This window comes from Ixodes scapularis, unplaced genomic scaffold (genome assembly GCF_016920785.2).
Source record: "Ixodes scapularis isolate PalLabHiFi unplaced genomic scaffold, ASM1692078v2 PGA_scaffold2__306_contigs__length_199485367, whole genome shotgun sequence".
Lineage (NCBI taxonomy): Eukaryota > Metazoa > Arthropoda > Arachnida > Ixodida > Ixodidae > Ixodes > Ixodes scapularis.
Window position 1 is genome coordinate 114,265,767 of NW_024609857.1, and position 19,848 is coordinate 114,285,614.

General features: G+C 46.2%; 1 pseudogene; it reads left to right on the top strand.

Moving 5' to 3' along the window:
- Positions 1-7,472: 7,472 nt before the first annotated feature.
- Positions 7,473-8,612, top strand: LOC121836576 (annotated as a pseudogene).
- Positions 8,613-19,848: the final 11,236 nt, after the last annotated feature.

Genomic DNA, 19,848 nt, shown 5'->3' on the forward strand with positions numbered 1-19,848 from the left:
GTATGCCTTGGTTTGTGCTACAAAATGGAGTGTGAACCAAGTACTAGCGCTGGTCTAAGTAGGTGGCAAAACAGTTAAAGCAATATTCGTTGGTGGATCCTTAAGGTGCAACCCCACCGTGCATGACGTTTTGGTGCTTTTTTGACGCCTTACAACTTTCTTTCTAAGCATCTTAAAACTATAAAGTTAATGTCAAATTAAAAAAGAGTTTTTCAAAAATAGTTTATTGTCTCGATATTACGAATATTTTAAGTTGTTGTTTAATTATTTAGCTTTTAATAGACCACAGTCTCTAATATTGAAAAAAACTATTTCTCGAGTTATAACGTCCCATCGTCCACGATATTTTGCTTAAGCGTTCAGCTGGATGTAATAAATTAAAAAAAGTACTCAAGAAACTGTACAGATAATTTATATTTTAAAATAAAAAATAAAGTTTAAAATGGCGTTATTTGACGGAGCTATATAAACGGAATCACGTCAACTAACCAAAATAACGAGACATTAAATTATGAAGCATCCTTCGATATTACATTTTCCATAACTTTCATATTGATATATTACACGTTAAAAATGTTATAAGACCTCAAACGTTTCCCATTCAGTTACGGCAAATTGTAGTTTCTTACTATAAAGTTCAGACGGCGACACCTGTTCAAGAACGGCTTGATGTGCATTTTCCGTCTTGTGCCGCTTGGAACGCCACGTGAAAGACAGAAAAAGCGCCAGATGCCAGGGTGTCAGATGCCTGGGTGCCCGCAATGAGCGAGCCAGAGATGTTAGAACAACAAGCGCGAGGCTGCGGGTGCTCAACAGCTACTTTTGCGCGGGTTCTCTTGTGCGTCGATACACATGCCCGACGTGATCTAAATGAAATGGGTGCCATGAAATGCATTCCGTCATTTCATGTTCCGACACGTATGCGAAAACATTTTAATGTTTTTATCACTTGCAAAAATTATTTTCGCAATCAGACTATGCTTGTCGGAATGGTTTGAATATATTTTGTTACAAAAACCACCTCGGTGGCTTTTAAGTGGCAATTATATTAAAACAAAACACAAAACATTAAATCGTCCCAGTGTCTCTGAGCCAACGCGCTGGCCCATGAATCCATATATGTCGGGTTTAAATATTGGCCGAGGTGCCCGCAATCCGACCGAGGCCTATCTGAGATTTCGGTTGCACGTCAAAACATCTCCAGTTAATCAAAATAAACCCGCATTTTTTTTTATTGGGGCGTGTTATGTAATTTTTGTTGGATTGGCTTGTGAAAACCTAAGATTTGAATATTTGCTTGTTTGGAGCGCAGCCAACGCTACGGGCTGATGAGGCTTCTGAAGCAGTGCCAAGAGCGCGAGGTTAAGCTGTTCGTTCGCTTTCTGTCCCTAGGCGGTCGGGCTAAAGTAGAGCCACTAAGTAAGGTAGGCTTTATAAGCATCTTGGTGCTTAAAATGATGGTTGTCAGTTATCTGAAGCCTTTATCTGAAATCACAGGAAACTCTTTTTCGTCCTTCACAAATGTTTAAACATTTCGCGACAAAGCAAAGCAATATTACATGAGCTTCCTGACACCGAAACTAATGCTGAGGAAATCGGGCTTATGAATCATGACGATTGGCAGTTGCGTTTGATTTGTTACTAACACCCAAGATGGCGGCGCCCACCACAATATCGGGAGAAAAATGAAAGCCGTTTACAACTCCCTGTAACCAACACCTCCTAGAAGAGAAAGCCGTAGCGCTCTGCTCGTGACGTCGCGAGGGAAGGCCATCGGGGGCGCGCGGCGAAGCGAAGGCAACGCGCGTGGATCGATCGTCGTAACGTGCTTTTAGTCACAGAAGCGTGTCTTATTAGCTAAATTGAAAGCTGCACATAGCAACGGGTCTCGAAAACAATTCATTACACGGGCAAAATATTACACCGCTAGTTCTAAGTGATCGGTATGAAATGGTACGAGGAAGGCGTAGGAGAGAAAACATTGATTCACGCAATTATTGCTGCAGGAATGCATATTTTACACAGAAATACTTCGACAAACAGGCAAGACACGCAGTGATTGGACACAGCAAAACAGGTCACATTGAAAAATTAGGTAGACTTAGTCAACGCGGACACGGCTAAAGGAATATCGCTTACGATCATGTAAGCGATGTTATCGCGTGCAGTCACTGAATTCTTGCATCATGCCCCGGCCACATGGCAAAAGTAATGTAATTTCGATCGAATGAAAATATGGGGCCAACAAATCAGCTTGCGACGCTCATTTAATCACTCAAAACAGCGAACTGATTAAATCCCGTATTATTTAATCAAAATATATCAACTTTTCCGTGTGGCAGGGGTACCAAACTTACCATTTACAGTCAACCAATTTAATTCTCCCTATGGGCTCGATGTGCCTAAGAACAAAATATAACCTATTCTGAATACAATAATACTATTACCTTAATTCAGTTAAGATTCTAGTATAAACGCGGTAAAGGCAACAAAATAACATTAGTATAAATAAACACATAACCACAAACGACGCACTTTCAATAATCACACAAACTTGTTATTTAGCTTCGAGTAAAAACTAGAATATTACCACGCATAATTATAAATGTCGACGCAATAGCACACGGATAATGACAAAGAACAAAACTCCATTTTATCACGATATAAAAAAAAAATCGACTGCAGCACTTTACTTGCGTCTTACATGACCAAGAATGCCCGTAAATAAGTTGTTCCTCACCTGTCGATCGTATCCATACGTCCCATACGATCCATTACGAAAAAAAGTTTAAAAACACGAACTACAAGAAGTCCCTCTCTTTCGAGAGAGGTCATCGGCCAGTGTCATCGTTGACTAGTTGCCACACACGTCAGTAAACCGTAGCAGGACTTTGTTTCGCGAATCCACGTAAAGGCCGTAGTGTCAAGCGAACACACACACAAAAAAATATCTACCCAAGACTGCGGTGACGACAAAAAAAAAACCATGGGTAGGACAAAACCACACACACACACACACACACACACACACACACACACACACACACACACACACACACACACACACACACACACACACACACACACACACACACACACACACACACACACACACACACACACACACACACACACACACACACACACACACACACACCCACCCACCCACCCACCCACCCACACCCACCCACCCACACACACACACACACACACACACACGCACACGCACACGCACACGCACACGCACACGCACACGCACACGCACACGCACACGCACACGCACACGCACACACACACACACACACACACACACACACACACACACACACACACTCGAGAGCAGCACCAGCAGTGTGGGACGAGAGGCTTAACATTGTCGACCCATCTCTTCCTCGTGTGCGCTCCCTCCCAGCGGCGATGAATGGATTTTTTTTCGGTTCCTTTCCCTTCTGAAATGTCTCAGCGTACCTTTGCATGCAGTCAGCAGCTCACACGTAACGTAAATTTACCAGAATCAGAGCCCGTACGAGGGAAGATGTCGTATCGGAAATTCGGAGCCGGTTCGTTCGAAAAGTGTGGGGAGCCGCGGGACTGCGCTTAATCCCGCGGTTACGGGGATAATCAAAACGATAAATTCGGTACTTTCAACCTTGGTAACGCGTTGTATATTACGTTTATATTATATATATAATAAATTGTACACGACTGCGATTTTAAAACGTGTATTAATGTAAGATAAACGCGCACGAACATTAATACGCCGATACGCGTCGACAGCGGCATTTTCTCACGTAGTTGCGCCATGGCCTTCCTTCCTCCGCCATTGTGACGTGCCCACTCAGAGCGCTACGGCCTTCTCTTCTAGGAGGTGTTGCTGTAACACCGAATTGAAGGAGGAGGGAAGGGTACTGAGGGTTACCTGTTCTCGGGGCGGGAGGGGGGGGGGGGGGGGGGTCATGTGACCTTGGGGGGTCACGAGAAAAAGTTTTCCGCTAGATTTAGCGGGGAATTTTTTCCGCTAAATCTAGCGGGGAAATTTTTCCGCTAGATTTAGCGCGGACTTTTTTCAGCTAGGTTTAGCGGGGAATGTTTCCGCTAGATTTAGCGGGTTAATTTTTCCGCTAGATTTAGCGGGGCATTTTTCCCGCTAGATTTAGTGGCGAAATTTTTCCGCTAAATTTAGCGGAGAAATTTTTCCGCTAGATTTAGCGGAGAAATGTTTCCGCTAGATTTAGCGGGAAAATATTTCCGCTAGATTTAGCGGGGAAATTTTTCCGCTAGATTTAGCGGGGAATTTTTCCCGCTAGATTTTTCCGCTAGATTTAGCGGAGAAATTTTTCCGCTAGATTTAGCGGGGAAATATTTCCGCTACATTTAGCGGGGAATTTTTCCCGCTAGATTTAGCGGGGAAATTTTTCCGCTATTTTTTTCGCTAAATCTAGCGGGGAAAATTTTTACGCTAGATTTAGCGGAGAAATTTTTCCGCTAAATCTAGCGGGGAAATTTTTCCGCTAGATTTAGCGGGGAAATTTACCCATAATGCACCGCGCGGTTACGAAGACGGCGACGGCGATGGCGACGACGACGGCGACGCCGACGGCGACGGCGACGCCGCTCAAGCTGGAAACGGGCCCCTAAGAGCTGCGCTCTAAAAGTGCCGATACTCTAAGCGTAGCTCATTTGGTTTAGCTCACAGGCTAAACCAATTGCGGTAGGGGATCGTTGGCGGGTGTGTTGTGGCACCGCAGATCAGAGCACATGGGGAAATGCTCGAGCGCGAGCTCTGTTGAAAGCACGGAGCTCACGCTGCAGAACTTCTAGGGTCTAAATCCCCTCGATTTACCCATAATGCGAGGTGGGCTCGGTGGCTGTGCCACAACACGGTCCATTAATCCGCTGTCCTACACCATGCAGGTCCTTACCTCGTTCATCACCCTCGTCATGGTTCCAGCCTTCCTGAATGATACCTGGATTATCGCCCCGGAAAGTACGCCCCTTCGCCACGCGCACGGCTCGAGAGATTGGCAGTCATCAACAGCAAACGCGCCGCTAAACCTTGTGGCGCTGTCATCTGATCCGTGGAGCCCCAGTTCATCGTGGGAAGCACCATCGTCATCGACGTCAACAGATGCGCCCACGATGCGCCAGTCATAAAATAACAACATCCGGCGACTGCACTCTGTGGGCTCGGTGGCTGTGCCACAACACGGTCCATTAACCCGCTGTCCTACACCACGCAGGTCCTTACCTCGTTCATCACCCTCGTCATGGTTCCAGCCTTCCTGAATGATACCTGGATTATCGCCACGAAAAGTACGCCCCTTCGCCACGCGCACGGCTCGAGAGATTGGCAGTCATCAACAGCAAACGCGCCGCTAAACCTTGTGGCGCTGTCATCTGATCCGTGGATCCCCAGTTCATCGTGGGAAGCACCATCGTCATCGACGTCAACAGATGCGCCAGTCATAAAAGAACAACATCCGGCGACTGCACTCTGTGGGCTCGGTCGCTGTGCCACAACACGGTCCATTAACCCGCTGTCCTACACCACGCAGGTCCTTACCTCGTTCATCACCCTCGTCATGGTTCCAGCCTTCCTGAATGATACCTGGATTATCGCCACGGAAAGTACGCCCCTTCGCCACGCGCACGGCTCGAGAGATTGGCAGTCATTAACAGCAAACGCGCCGCTAAACCTTGTGGCGCTGTCATCTGATCCGTGGATCCCCAGTTCATCGTGGGAAGCACCATCGTCATCGACGTCAACAGATGCGCCAGTCATAAAAGAACAACATCCGGCGACTGCACTCTGTGGGCTCGGTGGCTGTGCCACAACACGGTCCATTAACCCGCTCTCCTACACCATGCAGGTCCTTACCTCGTTCATCACCCTCGTCATGGTTCCAGCCTTCCTGAATGATACCTGGATTATCGCCACGGAAAGTACGCCCCTTCGCCACGCGCACGGCTCGAGAGATTGGCAGTCATCAACAGCAAACGCGCCGCTAAACCTTGTGGCGCTGTCATCTGGTCCGTGGATCCCCAGTTCATCGTGGGAAGCACCATCGTCATCGACGTCAACAGATGCGCCAGTCATAAAAGAACAACATCCGGCGACTGCACTCTGTGGGCTCGGTGGCTGTGCCACAACACGGTCCATTAACCCGCTCTCCTACACCATGCAGGTCCTTACCTCGTTCATCACCCTCGTCATGGTTCCAGCCTTCCTGAATGATACCTGGATTATCGCCACGGAAAGTACGCCCCTTCGCCACGCGCACGGCTCGAGAGATTGGCAGTCATCAACAGCAAACGCGCCGCTAAACCTTGTGGCGCTGACATCTGATCCGTGGATCCCCAGTTCATTGTGGGAAGCACCATCGTCATCGACGTCAACAGATGCGCAAGTCATAAAAGAACAACATCCGGCGACTGCACTCTGTGGGCTCGGTGGCTGTGCCACAACACGGTCCATTAACCCGCTCTCCTACACCATGCAGGTCCTTACCTCGTTCATCACCCTCGTCATGGTTCCAGCCTTCCTGAATGATACCTGGATTATCGCCACGGAAAGTACGCCCCTTCGCCACGCGCGCGGCTCGAGAGATTGGCAGTCATCAACAGCAAACGCGCCGCTAAACCTTGTGGCGCTGTCATCTGATCCGTGGATCCCCAGTTCATCGTGGGAAGCACCATCGTCATCGACGTCAACAGATGCGCCAGTCATAAAAGAACAACATCCGGCGACTGCACTCTGTGGGCTTGGTGGCTGTGCCACAACACGGTCCATTAACCCACTCTCCTACACCATGCAGGTCCTTACCTCGTTCATCACCCTCGTCATGGTTCCAGCCTTCCTGAATGATACCTGGATTATCGCCACGGAAAGTACGCCCCTTCGCCACGTGCACGGCTCGAGAGATTGGCAGTCATCAACAGCAAACGCGCCGCTAAACCTTGTGGCGCTGTCATCTGATCCGTGGATCCCCAGTTCATCGTGGGAAGCACCATCGTCATCGACGTCAACAGATGCGCCAGTCATAAAAGAACAACATCCGGCGACTGCACTCTGTGGGCTCGGTCGCTGTGCCACAACACGGTCCATTAACCCGCTGTCCTACACCACGCAGGTCCTTACCTCGTTCATCACCCTCGTCATGGTTCCAGCCTTTCTGAATGATACCTGGATTATCGCCACGGAAAGTACGCCCCTTCGCCACGCGCACGGCTCGAGAGATTGGCAGTCATCAACAGCAAACGCGCCGCTAAACCTTGTGGCGCTGTCATCTGATCCGTGGATCCCCAGTTCATCGTGGGAAGCACCATCGTCATCGACGTCAACAGATGCGCCAGTCATAAAAGAACAACATCCGGCGACTGCACTCTGTGGGCTCGGTGGCTGTGCCACAACACGGTCCATTAACCCGCTCTCCTACATCACGCAGGTCCTTACCTCGTTCATCACCCTCGTCATGGTTCCAGCCTTCCTGAATGATACCTGGATTATCGCCACGGAATGTACGCCCCTTCGCCACGCGCACGGCTCGAGAGATTGGCAGTCATCAACAGCAAACGCGCCGCTAAACCTTGTGGCGCTGTCATCTGATCCGTGGATCCCCAGTTCATCGTGGGAAGCACCATCGTCATCGACGTCAACAGATGCGCCAGTCATAAAAGAACAACATCCGGCGACTGCACTCTGTGGGCTCGGTGGCTGTGCCACAACACGGTCCATTAACCCGCTGTCCTACACCACGCAGGTTAGTCTGTCATACAGTAGCTCGTCTAAGAAATCGAGCAACTATCTTTTAGTACAGCTGCCGAGCCTGCAGTGTTGCATTGCCGTTGCTAGAGAATGTGCTCAAGTCATCCGCCGCTTACTGATGTTGTCTGGAGATGTAGAGACTAATCCGGGTCCTGTTACCTCAAGTGAAATCCTAAGCGAATTGCAGAAGCTGTCTGCAGGTCAAACTAAACTCATCGAGGAGGTAAAGGGCCTAAAAAGTCAGCTGCTGACAACCGATAGGTCCATATCGGACCTAGGCCGGCGGATGACTGACCTGGAGGGTCATTACCAAGGCCTTTCCACGCTACGTGCTGAGGTGGAGGCCACGGTGACCAGGGCCGTCCAGGCGGCTTGTCAGGTCTCTGACCTTGAGGCCCGTGTGGACGACACTGAAAATCGATCCCGACGAAAGAATCTAATATTTTATGGTGTGCCCGATCCCTGACCTACAGAGACTTTTGCCCAGTCCGAACAAAGAATCATTCGCCTTTGCTCTGAACTTTTTGATGTAACATTAGACTCGAAAGAAATAGAACGTGCCCACCGCCTCGGGCGTCATTCGGTCGAGCGTCCACGACCAATAATAGTGAACTTCTCCTTTTTCCAAACTAAAGAAGCCATCCTTTCGAATGGCCGTAAACTAAAAGGTACTAACTTCAGCATGGGCGAAGATTTTTCCCGCTCAGTTCGCAACGCACGGGAACACCTCCTTGCCTTTGCTAGAAGCAAATCTGCTCCATTTTCTTTGCGCTACAAAATGCTGCTCATCCGCTCAAAACGTTACGTTTTCGATGAATCATGCCAATCAGTTAAAGAAATCTCATAGCAATCGCACCGTCAACGGAAAATTACAACACGCCCCCAACGTGCCCCTCGAACTAATCTTTCTTTTTCGGTGATCTTTACTAACATACGCAGCTTTCTTCCGAAGCGCGAACTCGTATCTGGCGTTGTATTATCTTCTGAATGCAATGTACTTGTGCTCACTGAAACTTGGCTAACCAGTGATGTTACTGACTCCGAAGTTTTAGCGTACCTGCCAAATTTCCGTCTCTTTCGTAATGATCGCAAAGGTACTCGTGGGGGAGGTGTTCTCATTGCCGTAAACCATCAAATACCATGCACTACTATTAATACTTCATCCGATCTGGAAATACTCTGGCTCATCTGTCATGCCGCTCCTGAAACAGTGCTGTCGGGTGTCTGTTACAGGCCGCCGCATAATAGTCCCGATTTTCCGGGGCAGCTTAACGATATGCTGTGCCACCTCAATGCAAAACATCCCAATGCCCACATACTTCTTTTTGGCGATTTTAATTACCCATATGTCGATTGGGCTAACCTGGCGCCTGCAACAACGAGCAACGCAGAAACGAGAGAATTTATCGATGTTTGCCTGAATTTTAACCTGTCCCAAATATTAACTAAGCCAATACGTGTCACACAAGAGACTGCAAGTCTCTTGGACCTAATATTAACCAACCGTCCTGACAGTATGTCGTCAATTACTTACCTACGGGAAATTAGTGACCATAAGGTCATTCACGATGATTTTATGTTTTCGCCGACGTTGCCCCCTACTCAAAATAAAACAATTCGCCTCTACAACAAAGGAAATTATGAAGCGATAAATAACCATTTAACCAATTTTTTTACTGACTTTGAGGCTGCTTATCAAAGTCGATCCATCCATGAAAATCGGGTACTACTCAAGAACAAGTTTAACGAATTAATAAATACATTTATTCCTAAAATCAGTTTTCGTGTTAGCCGACAGGCTGGAAAATAAAAAAAAAGCGTCTTTTTCGCTCTGCGAAGTCAAAACCAAACCCATGCGCGTGGGAAAGGTACTACGAGACCGAAGCAACATATTTAAACGCTATCATTAAAGCCAAGCGCTCATTTTTCCTTGTTGACTTACCAAACATATTAATCAATATTTCAAGAAAGTTCTGGCAGGTCATAAACCCTCAGTAGACTCCCGGTTTAACTCTTGCCGATGAATCGGGGAATGTGCTTGGCGATAGTGAGTGCGCTAACATGTTTAATATCGCGTTCTCATCAGTCTTTACTCAAGAGCCCGACGCACCACTCCCACCTGTAATCGTAACTATTGAATCGGAAATGCACCCCATCTCATTTTTCACTGCCGGTATTTCGTCTATTATTAATAACATCAAGTTGTCATCATCAGCGGGCGTCGACGAAATCACCTCGAAATTTTTGAAGAATTGTAACCATGTATGTTCATCATTTTTCTCACTTATGTTCTCGCAGTCACTTTTCACAGGCGGCATTCCAGATGACCGGAAGGCGGGGAAGGTCGTTCCCGTTTTCAAATCAGGCAACAAGGACTCTCCATTAAATTATCGACCCATTTCCTTAACAAGCGTACCCTGCGAAATCATGGAACACGTCATTTATACCCACGTTATGAACTTCCTGGACTCTAACCAATTCTTTCACTCTTCTCAGCACGGCTTTCGCAGGAACTTCTCCTGCGAAACTCAACTAGCTCTCTTTCTCCACGACTTGCATACCTATCTCGACTCTAACTGCCAAACTGACGCTATCTTCCTTGACTTTGCAAAAGCCTTCGACAAAGTACCTCATAGACGCTTGCTACTAAAACTTTCTCGGCTAGGATTAGACCCTGACGTCTTGAAATGGATACAGGAATTTTTGACTAATCGCTCTCAGTCCGTCCTCGTTAATAACCAGTCCTCCAACTGCCTACCAGTATCATCAGGTGTCCCCCAGGGCTCCGTCTTGGGCCCGGGCCACTGCTATTCCTCATATATATTAACGATTTACCCTTACACGTTACTTGTCAAATCCGTATGTTTGCCGATGACTGCGTTATTTACCAACCAGTTACTAACATTTCTGACCAAATCAATCTACAGGAAAACCTCAACCGCATCCAGGAATGGTGCGACCACTGGCTCATGTCACTTAATCCTAATTAATGCAAACTCATGTCCTTTCATCGCCGAGCCAACCCTTTCCTTTTCCCCTATTCAATTGCTAACACTCCCGTCGAACTAGTACAGTCCTATAAATATCTTGGTGTCACCAAAGGTAGCGACCTATCATGGCGCGCACATGTCACTAACATTATCTCATCAGCAAATAAAAGTTTAGGATTTCTAAAACGCCATCTACGTGCCGCTCCTCAAAGCATAACACTGCTAGCATACAAATCACTCGTAAGGTCAAAGCTGGAATACGCATCCCCCATCTGGAGCCCGCACCAAGCCTATCTCAGTTATGCACTCGAACAGGTTCAGAACCGCGCCACCAGATTCATCCACTCATCTTACTCGTACAAAGTTAGTATCTCATCCTTAAAAGCTGAATCGGGCCTTTTAGACCTCTCCTCTCGTCGCCAAACTGCTAGCTTATGTCTATTTCACAAGTTTTTCTATTCTCCGCTCCATCACGCGCCCTACATTGTACCCCACGCCCGCATCTCTCTCCGAACAGGTCTGCCATTGCAGGTCACCCGTCACCGCACTCGAACTGCCACTTTTTTCAATTCCTTCTTCCCCCGTACTGCATCAGACTGGAACGGCCTTCCCGGCGATGTTGGTACGATTACCTGCCCATTAAGGTTTGCTGAAGCTGTGCCAACCATCAATCCAGCGTAACAACCTATTGTTCAAGTTATTGTTTTTTTATATTCTCCCACCCCTTATGTAATACCCCTCCCGAAGGGGTCTTTAAGGAAATAAAGTGAAGTGAAGTGAAGTGAAAATGTATTTGCTTTGCTCTTTCCAATAACCTCAAAGGTGCCAGTGCTCGAGGCCTGTGTCTCGAGCGGCCCTTGGAAGCAAACGGCGGCGCAGCACTAAAATGACTGGCCCTTGAAAGTGAATAGCGGCGCAGCAACCGCTCGTGGCACGTGTCTTGCGCGTTTCCACAACAATGGTTGGCGGTACTTGTAAAAAATGCCTTTATCAAGGGGCTTTAGCAGGGACCTTGGGTTCAGTCGCCCATCTGCATTCTACCGTCGTGCGATCGTGTACCACATGTACTGCATAATACACGCAAAAGACCCTGAGCTAACAGTTGTACTGCACTTTTTATAGCCTTTAACGCGTAACAATGTGTGCCTACGAAACTGCTACTCTCTAAAAAACTAACGACTAATTTTGAATGCGCCGTTACATTGCATTTTTAATGTGTGTTCGAGTGTTCGCGTTCTCTTTTTTTTTTTTGTCTAAATCTTTGATTATAAGGTTTTTACTTATGATGAAACATACTATGGTTGTCGGACTTCTGGAAAAATAATATATAACTAAGAAAATAGCACGTGAACGAAAAACACACGAAAACACACAAAACACAGACACACATAGGCGCACTTAATAAAAAATAATTGAGATAATAGAATTGATTATAATTATGTTTTCAAAGATTTGAGCGCACCATAAGCTATAAAAGCGAGCTCGATGCTTTGTATGGTGCGCTTGTTCACTGGACGTGTAGTTCAGGGCAGTATGCTTGCCTTTGAATGTTCCGCTTCGCTCGCAGGATAAAACCATATACTTTACTGGTAATGTATTTAGTGCCCTCAGTTTTCGCGTGATTACACGCTTGTTTATCATTATTGTTTTCGTTTCCCACTGCGATTCAGTTCGTTCGTTTTTGTGTGCTACATGCATTAGAGACCAAGATAACCCACGAGGCATTCTATTACGCGGATATTAAAAAAAAAAACCTATGCAACTTACGACGTGGGCAACAATCAAAACAAAAATTTCTAAGCTTAAGATGTGACCGCTTGCCTGAGTAAAGATTGTTGTTTGTCAAGAAGAATTGCGATTTTCTAAAATCACGTGGGAAAAACTCGATTTAAGCACGCGACCGTTGGCATGCAGTTAATACTCATAATCGGCGTCGAGATGATTGGTAGCTGTCAGCAGGTGGAGTTTTTCTATCAGCCAAGAGTTAGAATTTTTCCTTCTTTCTGTCGTAAGCAATCAGGAGACAGCTTACACCAAATCTGAAGGTAATAAAGTACTATGAGCATTTAAACATAACGGCCTGAGCAGTATATGTGTACAAGCTTTAGCTTTTGATGCACTCTAACTTTAGATATGCTCAACACTAGTGTAAAATGTAGGGCTGTTTCATTCTTAATCAGCGTACCATGTGCGTGCTTACACCATATTTTATACAACGTCAAACTCTACCCGTTTGCATCTTTTTCATTTATGAACACCACTACTTGCACGCATATATCACCAAATTAAGACTGGTACAGGATGTCACAAAAAAATGTATAGGTTTTTTTTTTACCGCAAAAATAAACTACGCATCGCCTAACGCTCATTTTTCGCCCAAAGGTAAGGCTAGGTCACAACCAGATGGCAAAGTTTCATTCCAAACGGACATCTTATTCAAAAATAAGTGATTTTCTGAAAATTTAGATGGGGAAATGGAGCCCATTTTTGGCCCGTTTTCGGTTTCTGCTGCCCATAAAGCCCCATGTATTCGAAAACTCCGTCGGCCGTCATTTTCCCATTGAACTTTTCAGAAAATCACTTATAACTTTTGAATAAGGTATCGGATTGGGCTGAAACTTTGACATCTGGTTGTGACCTATAGGGCTCCCTTTCGGCGGAGAATGAGCGTTCGCTAATGCCTTGTTTATTTTTGCAGTAAAACAAAAACAAAAAAAAAAACACACCTGTATTATTTTTGTTTTGTGATACACTGTACATTTCTCAAACTATGTGCCCAAGCTATCCACAGACACAGCATCTTTGCCTGGCCTGTCATTGCATTTATCACTGAATTCGTTTTAAAATTAATTCTTATCATTAATTGCCGTGAGTTTGTTTTTAACATCGGCATTTTTTTATTATGACTCCCGCACCAACCCTACTTTGGGTTTACTAAACTCAATATCTAAATCTGAGTGTCATTTGTTTGTGTTTTCCAGTTTCGTGGTTCGGGCAAAATAAACACCCAGCTACCTAAATGAGACACCTGACCACCCAAAAAATAGTTTATTTTTTAATTTTTTTAGGTAGTTAATTCCTCAAGCTAGAATTTTGGAAACCCAAGTCTATCACGTCATCACGTTTTGCTGGAAATCCACAAAGATTCAAACACATGCACGATAAAAGAGCCGGCCCGTCATATTGCCACCCGCAGAGCCGAGAAAGCAACGCTCGGTCATGGACTTCTAAAGGATTCGCATTCATTCTTGCACCAGACGTAACTTTCGCCCTGTTTCCTTGTTATCAAAAGTGCCAGTTCATCTTCGCCCCCAGCGCGCGACGCTCGAACCTCTTTGCCGAACTTTCGAGATGGTGACGCACTGTAGATAAGCAGCTGCCAGCAACACTGTCGAGTTAGTCTCGCTCTCGCTCTCTGTTACACTGCGGAATCGCCGCCTGCTTTTCTGCTGCTTTGACGCTCTTTCTTTACTTTTTTTTGTTTGGCACAAGTTCGCCGATTAAATTATTATTTTTCAGTGACTGCTCGTCCTCTCGTCACCTTCATTTGTGACATTACAAATCTGATCACATTGAAATATGTGTAATCTGCCTCTGAAATCTCCCATAAAGACTCACAGGCAATTTTATATTTTTCAATCCGTCGGTGGATTTGTTGTGCATGTGTCTTGCCATTTGGCTCAGGACGATTTTCGCGTATTGTTTTGCCCACATTTACTGGAGACGTGAGCTGGGAGCGTATGCAACTAGAGTCACTCTATATGGCAGCGTAGCTGCCAGAGTAGCGCCACGCTTTTCCCTGTGCCGCCTCTCACCGTGATTGGTCAAATGCGGTACCATAGCAACGAGCTGAGCTGGCTCGGTTTCCTTAGCAACCGAGTGAATACTCGTCACGTGACTTCAAAAGAGCCGTGATGTTACCGGTAAGATGGCAGCGCCCAGAGCTGGTGGATTCAAAAAAGTCAAATTTGGGGGTTTTACGTGCCAAACCAACGACAGGCATCTGGCACGCCCCAGCGGAGGACCGAGGATTAATTTGGACCACCTGGGGATCTTTTGACGTGCAACCGAAAGCTCGGTTACACGGCGCCTCCTCCGCAATAAGCCTCCGTCAGCTGGTGGATACGAGTTTGTTCGGTGCGCGGTAGTCGTAATGTGCCGCTGCTTGCCGACGATTTCGGACTTCTTTGTGCTCTCTGACGCAGGTATAACGCGAAGATCTGAAAGAATGTGACCTTATACCTTTTCTGCGCAAGATCGCTCTGGATATTAGCACCTGTGCGACAGCATCAGTCATTTCGCCGTCGCGGTGCTCGGATTCCTGGATGTGTTCGAGGATCGCTAAGAAATTTTGCATGCGATTTTCGTATACTCCTAGCCTTGTTTGAACGTTGGAATGTCTGAGAATTAATGCAAATTGTATGCGTCGCATGTAGGACCTTGGGGGAGTTGTTTCAGCCCCAGGTAACCGCGGAATCTCAAACTTTTAGCGAGGAAGCTCCTGCGATCTTTACGTTTTGTACTAATCAACGATCTTACGATATAGCTTTTAGAATAACATTTTCGCGTTTTCTAGCTTCCTTTGAATGTTGGAATTTCTGAGAATCGAAACGTATACGTCGTGTGTAGGGCCTAGGGGAAGTTGTTTCAGCCCTGAGTCACCGAATAATTACTGTAACTTTACGTGAAGAAGCGCCTGCGACATTTAACCTTTTGTACTAATTGACGATTTTACGAATCGACAGTTCTGAAGACTTTGATAAACGTCCTTTCGTTGCAATAACTTGCATTTGATCGCAGTGTTTTTTTGGTTTGTTTTTTCAAGTGACAAGCTGGCGTTTGCTCAAATGACGTATATGAAATGACCTGCTCTACAAGAATGCATCAGCACATACTATTAAATTTATATGCTCAGAGGTGTGTTCGTCTTTGTAATTAACAAGTTACAGACAATTATTTTTACGATTGTAATGTTTATTTTCTGCAGCTGGGCCCGTTTTGCACTCATTAACGTCCTTGTACTATGATGCTATCATCATGTGTGTATGGTTCTAAATATCCTTTCTGCAAAGCCTACAAAAGCCAAAATGACGTCAACCGACCCCAGCTCACGCATTTGGCACGAAAACTGCGTCACTCGGACGTATTCGCTCGCCAACAATCAATTCGTCGATGAATATTTCAATTCGTGTTTGTGGCCAATGAGTGCACATGAGTGCACTTGCGAATGACAAGTTCTATGGTGTGCTTAAAAAGCACGGTGGAAGCTTGGGGTCATCGCACCGGTGCCCTAGCATGTCACGACCGCGTGATTCCACTGTTTTTTTTTTTAGTTAAGGATTAAAGCTAAGGAAGAAGAAGTTAAAGAATCATTTCATGGCCCCTTTAGCACGGGTATGCGTGCTACACCAGATAAAAATATTGACATTTTGCATGCCGGTAAACTTCCGGACGACCACTTGGCCTGTCGGCAAGAACACCTCACATCCGGCGTCCGTCTTTTTTGATGACGTTAACAATCCGCTGTAGACCACTGTGCTGTCCTTCTTGGTTTAACCCCGTCGACTGTTCACCGCCTAAAATGAGGGTGATACCGTCGTCGACGTCGCTCCTCGCCAGTCGGTGAGATAATCTCATCTTGAATGAATGATTGGGTCTTGAAGTATGGTGCTAAGCATACATTCTCTTACTATGGGGCAGTCGGGCAGCAGTCATGTCCCAAGGCAATCGTCCTGTCATGGCCGGCATAATCGAATTTTGTTCCATAGGAGCGAAGTCCGAAAGTACAAGAACGGTACGTTCGTCCCACGAAGCATCCGCCATCCCGGCGGCGCGGAAAACTACTCGCCTTGTCCGTGCACGCTGCTAATCGTCTCATTTCACAGAAGAATCAGGCACCGCTCCTCCAGAGGCCCGCGCCGTACCGCCATGCAAAGCGTCTTTTAGGTCTTTTACCACTTTTTAATTAACGAAGAGATATCAACTATAGTCGGATGCAACCTGAGAACAATCTTTTAGCTCCACCCACAAGCGCATTGCGCCCATCTGAAGTGCCTCCGCCGTCAAGAAAGTAGTTCGCTAGCAACGTTGCTTTTTCTTCCTCCAGGAAACGTGTCTTAAACTACTAAAATATTTATTTAATTCATTCAGGACATTTATATAAGTTAGAATACGTTTTTGTCAACGAAACAGCTGTTTAGTAAAGAAAGAAAGTCATGTCCAATGTGCCGTCTTCCTAATTCATTTTCTGTCCAAGATACTGTCTAACATACCGTCTTCCAGCGCCTTCGATTGAGGGAAAGCGAAGAACTTATAGGTTCCTGCAAATAATAAATATTTAGTTAAATATTTATTATTTAAATAATAAATAATAAATATTTAATATTTATTATTTATTAATAATAATAAATAATAAATACAGACTGATTTATGCGGTCCATTCTACGAAGGAACAGCGCGCTGGGACTCCCGGTATACAGATCTCACCTGCGACTGATAAGCACGGCAATCTCAGCTCACCCCGCGGAAACCACAGCGAATTGAAGCAGCGGTGCCGGTACTATGTTGAGTAGCAACGTGGGGCAGAGGCGACAGAAATCCAACGAAGCAGACGACGTCCGGCGTAGCTTCTCACCTCTCAGCAGTGCTAAGCCTCGCGCCCGCTTCGAAATTTTCGTTGGCGATAGCGTCGCTGGATTCTCACGTTGTCGCGCAAAAACTGCTGCAAACTCAAGCCGATACCATTGAGATTTCGTGGCGTAACCTCGGGCACGTAAAACACAGTGCAAAAAGCAGAATAATTGTCACGAGAAACTAGCGTCGCGTTGCTAAGGCCAGCAGCCATGTTGAGCTTTTTTTTTCAAAAGGATCGCGATTGGTCCACGGAATCGTGACGTCATGAAAACGATTGGCTGGCGTTTCTCGGCGTAGGATTACATTTTCCTCTGAGAGGCATTTCCGGTTTTTTCTTAGCTTGCAACCGACTATAGATAAAGGTTGCCGCCCGGTGTCGCTAGCAGTACGGTTACCATAGAAACCTCATAGGCCCAAAATGGAGATCACTATAGGCGCTTCTGACGTCGTGCATCTAGATAATTTTGCGTCGTGTCGCTACTCTGGCAGCTACGCTGCCATATAGATTGGCTCTATATGCAACTGGCCCCCTTGCACGAGAACTGGCGGAGCCATGCGCGTTCCAAAGAAAGCTCGTGCAGACAAACACAAGCAAGGGACCAGGGATGTCAAATTCAGGATATAGAAAAATACCCTACTGTACCGAAGCGCCACCACACACGATTTCTCAAATTGACGTACAGGCCTGGAAGGCGATCCCACCGCCATCTGGTTGTTCGGAATCACACTAACTAAGGGTGGGGTTGCACCTTAAGCCAGGGTAACACTGCACATCATAGAAAAAACAGTCTGCAAACGGATTCGAACGCGAATCACCGCGGGATTCGTACTTCGAATACCGCATAGCAGTGAGTTCAGGGAGAAACTTGGCACGCGGCATTCGAACCACGGATATTGCGGTGACTCGTGTTCGCAGAATTTCTTTTGTATGATGTATGAACCGTGTGACCCCGGCTTTAGGGAACGCGTTAGCATAGCTCTTGGGAAATTCCACGCACGTCCCCCTTTGCTTAACGCTAACACTGTATCCCGTAACAACAGCGAAAATAGAGAAAGCAAAAGAGAAAGCCCAAAGAAAAAGCAAAAACTGAAAATTAAAGGGGTCGTCAGCCTTAGCGTTTCCCAAAGGGGGACGTGTTTGGCGTTTCCCAAGGGTCATGCTGACGCATTCCTTAAAGATACAACAATGAATCACGCTTTAATTTTTTTTCTTACTTTTTTTTGGGGGGGGAGGGGGGGGGGGGGGGGAGAAACTTAGCTAACTTTTTTTCTCAGCTTAAAATGAGCTACCTATCTCAGTTTAAAATGAGCTACAGCACTAATTTTTGATTCTGATTGCGCCTCGCGGTCACATGGATGCTCGTCAGGAGCACCAGGGCTTTAAAGCACTGAAATACTGCGCGCTGTATTTTCGCTCTTTCTTTAGCGCACTGTGCCCGCACAGTAACAAAAGCCAAATGCAGGCCTTGGTCTGATACGCATGGTGCTGCGAGATTCGCTAAACCTGGACGCTCCAAAGCATTATACGTTTCAAAGACCACGTCTTTTAGTTTATCTGTCACAAAATACACAGGTGGCTAGAACATCACAAAGATGGGCGATCAGTTGGGCTAGTGGACGGAAGGGCACCACCATCCACCATGGGGAAAACTCTGGCTGATATTAAAGAAGAACCTAGCTCAGAAACATTGGCTGGTACCAGAGCAACGCTTTGCTCTACTCCGTTTATCTTGAAGCTGACAGTGCGGTGGACGCTACTTGCCCGCCGGACCAGTTTATGGCCTGGCTTTTATCATTGACCTCATTCTTCACTCGTGAGTATGCGAAGAGGGGAGGGGGACGGGATCCCGAGGTGCAGGGTCGACAGCTGAGTGGTCCAATGAGCATGCAGCTACCCCCGCACCGCGACCCGGCAAGTGGGCGGCATATAGCAGTTGCCAGTGGTTGTAACGCAAAGAAACAGAAATACTTGAACCAGCCGCATGTTCCACATAAACGTCCCCTTCACTCTTGTATACCGCTGTAGCGACGGTTGCATACAATGTCTATTTAGCACCTCTGTCAATCTTTGCTCACTTCCCCACAATTTTTACGTGCTATTGGTACTCCTTTCTGAAGACATGCAAGTAGAACAGATAAGAAGTGTTTATTACTTTTTGCATTATTTATCTTTTATAGAATGGTTCATAAAGCGTGGTCGGGAAACTATATGTCACTGTACTTTTACTGCTCTAGAGAGATTAATGTTCTTCCCTGCTTGATATCTAAAGCTTTTGTTATTGGGAAATCACAATTTCCAAATATATAGTAGCTGAACAAACCAAGAAGGAAGTAATAAACTTACATAATGCAGGTTGACTGACCAAGTACTGCTCATTTTGGGCAAAAAGTTCCAGAAATAAATATGCAAATACACAATGCCAGTCGAATGTAATTTGTTGCCAGTTCGCGTTCGTGCCA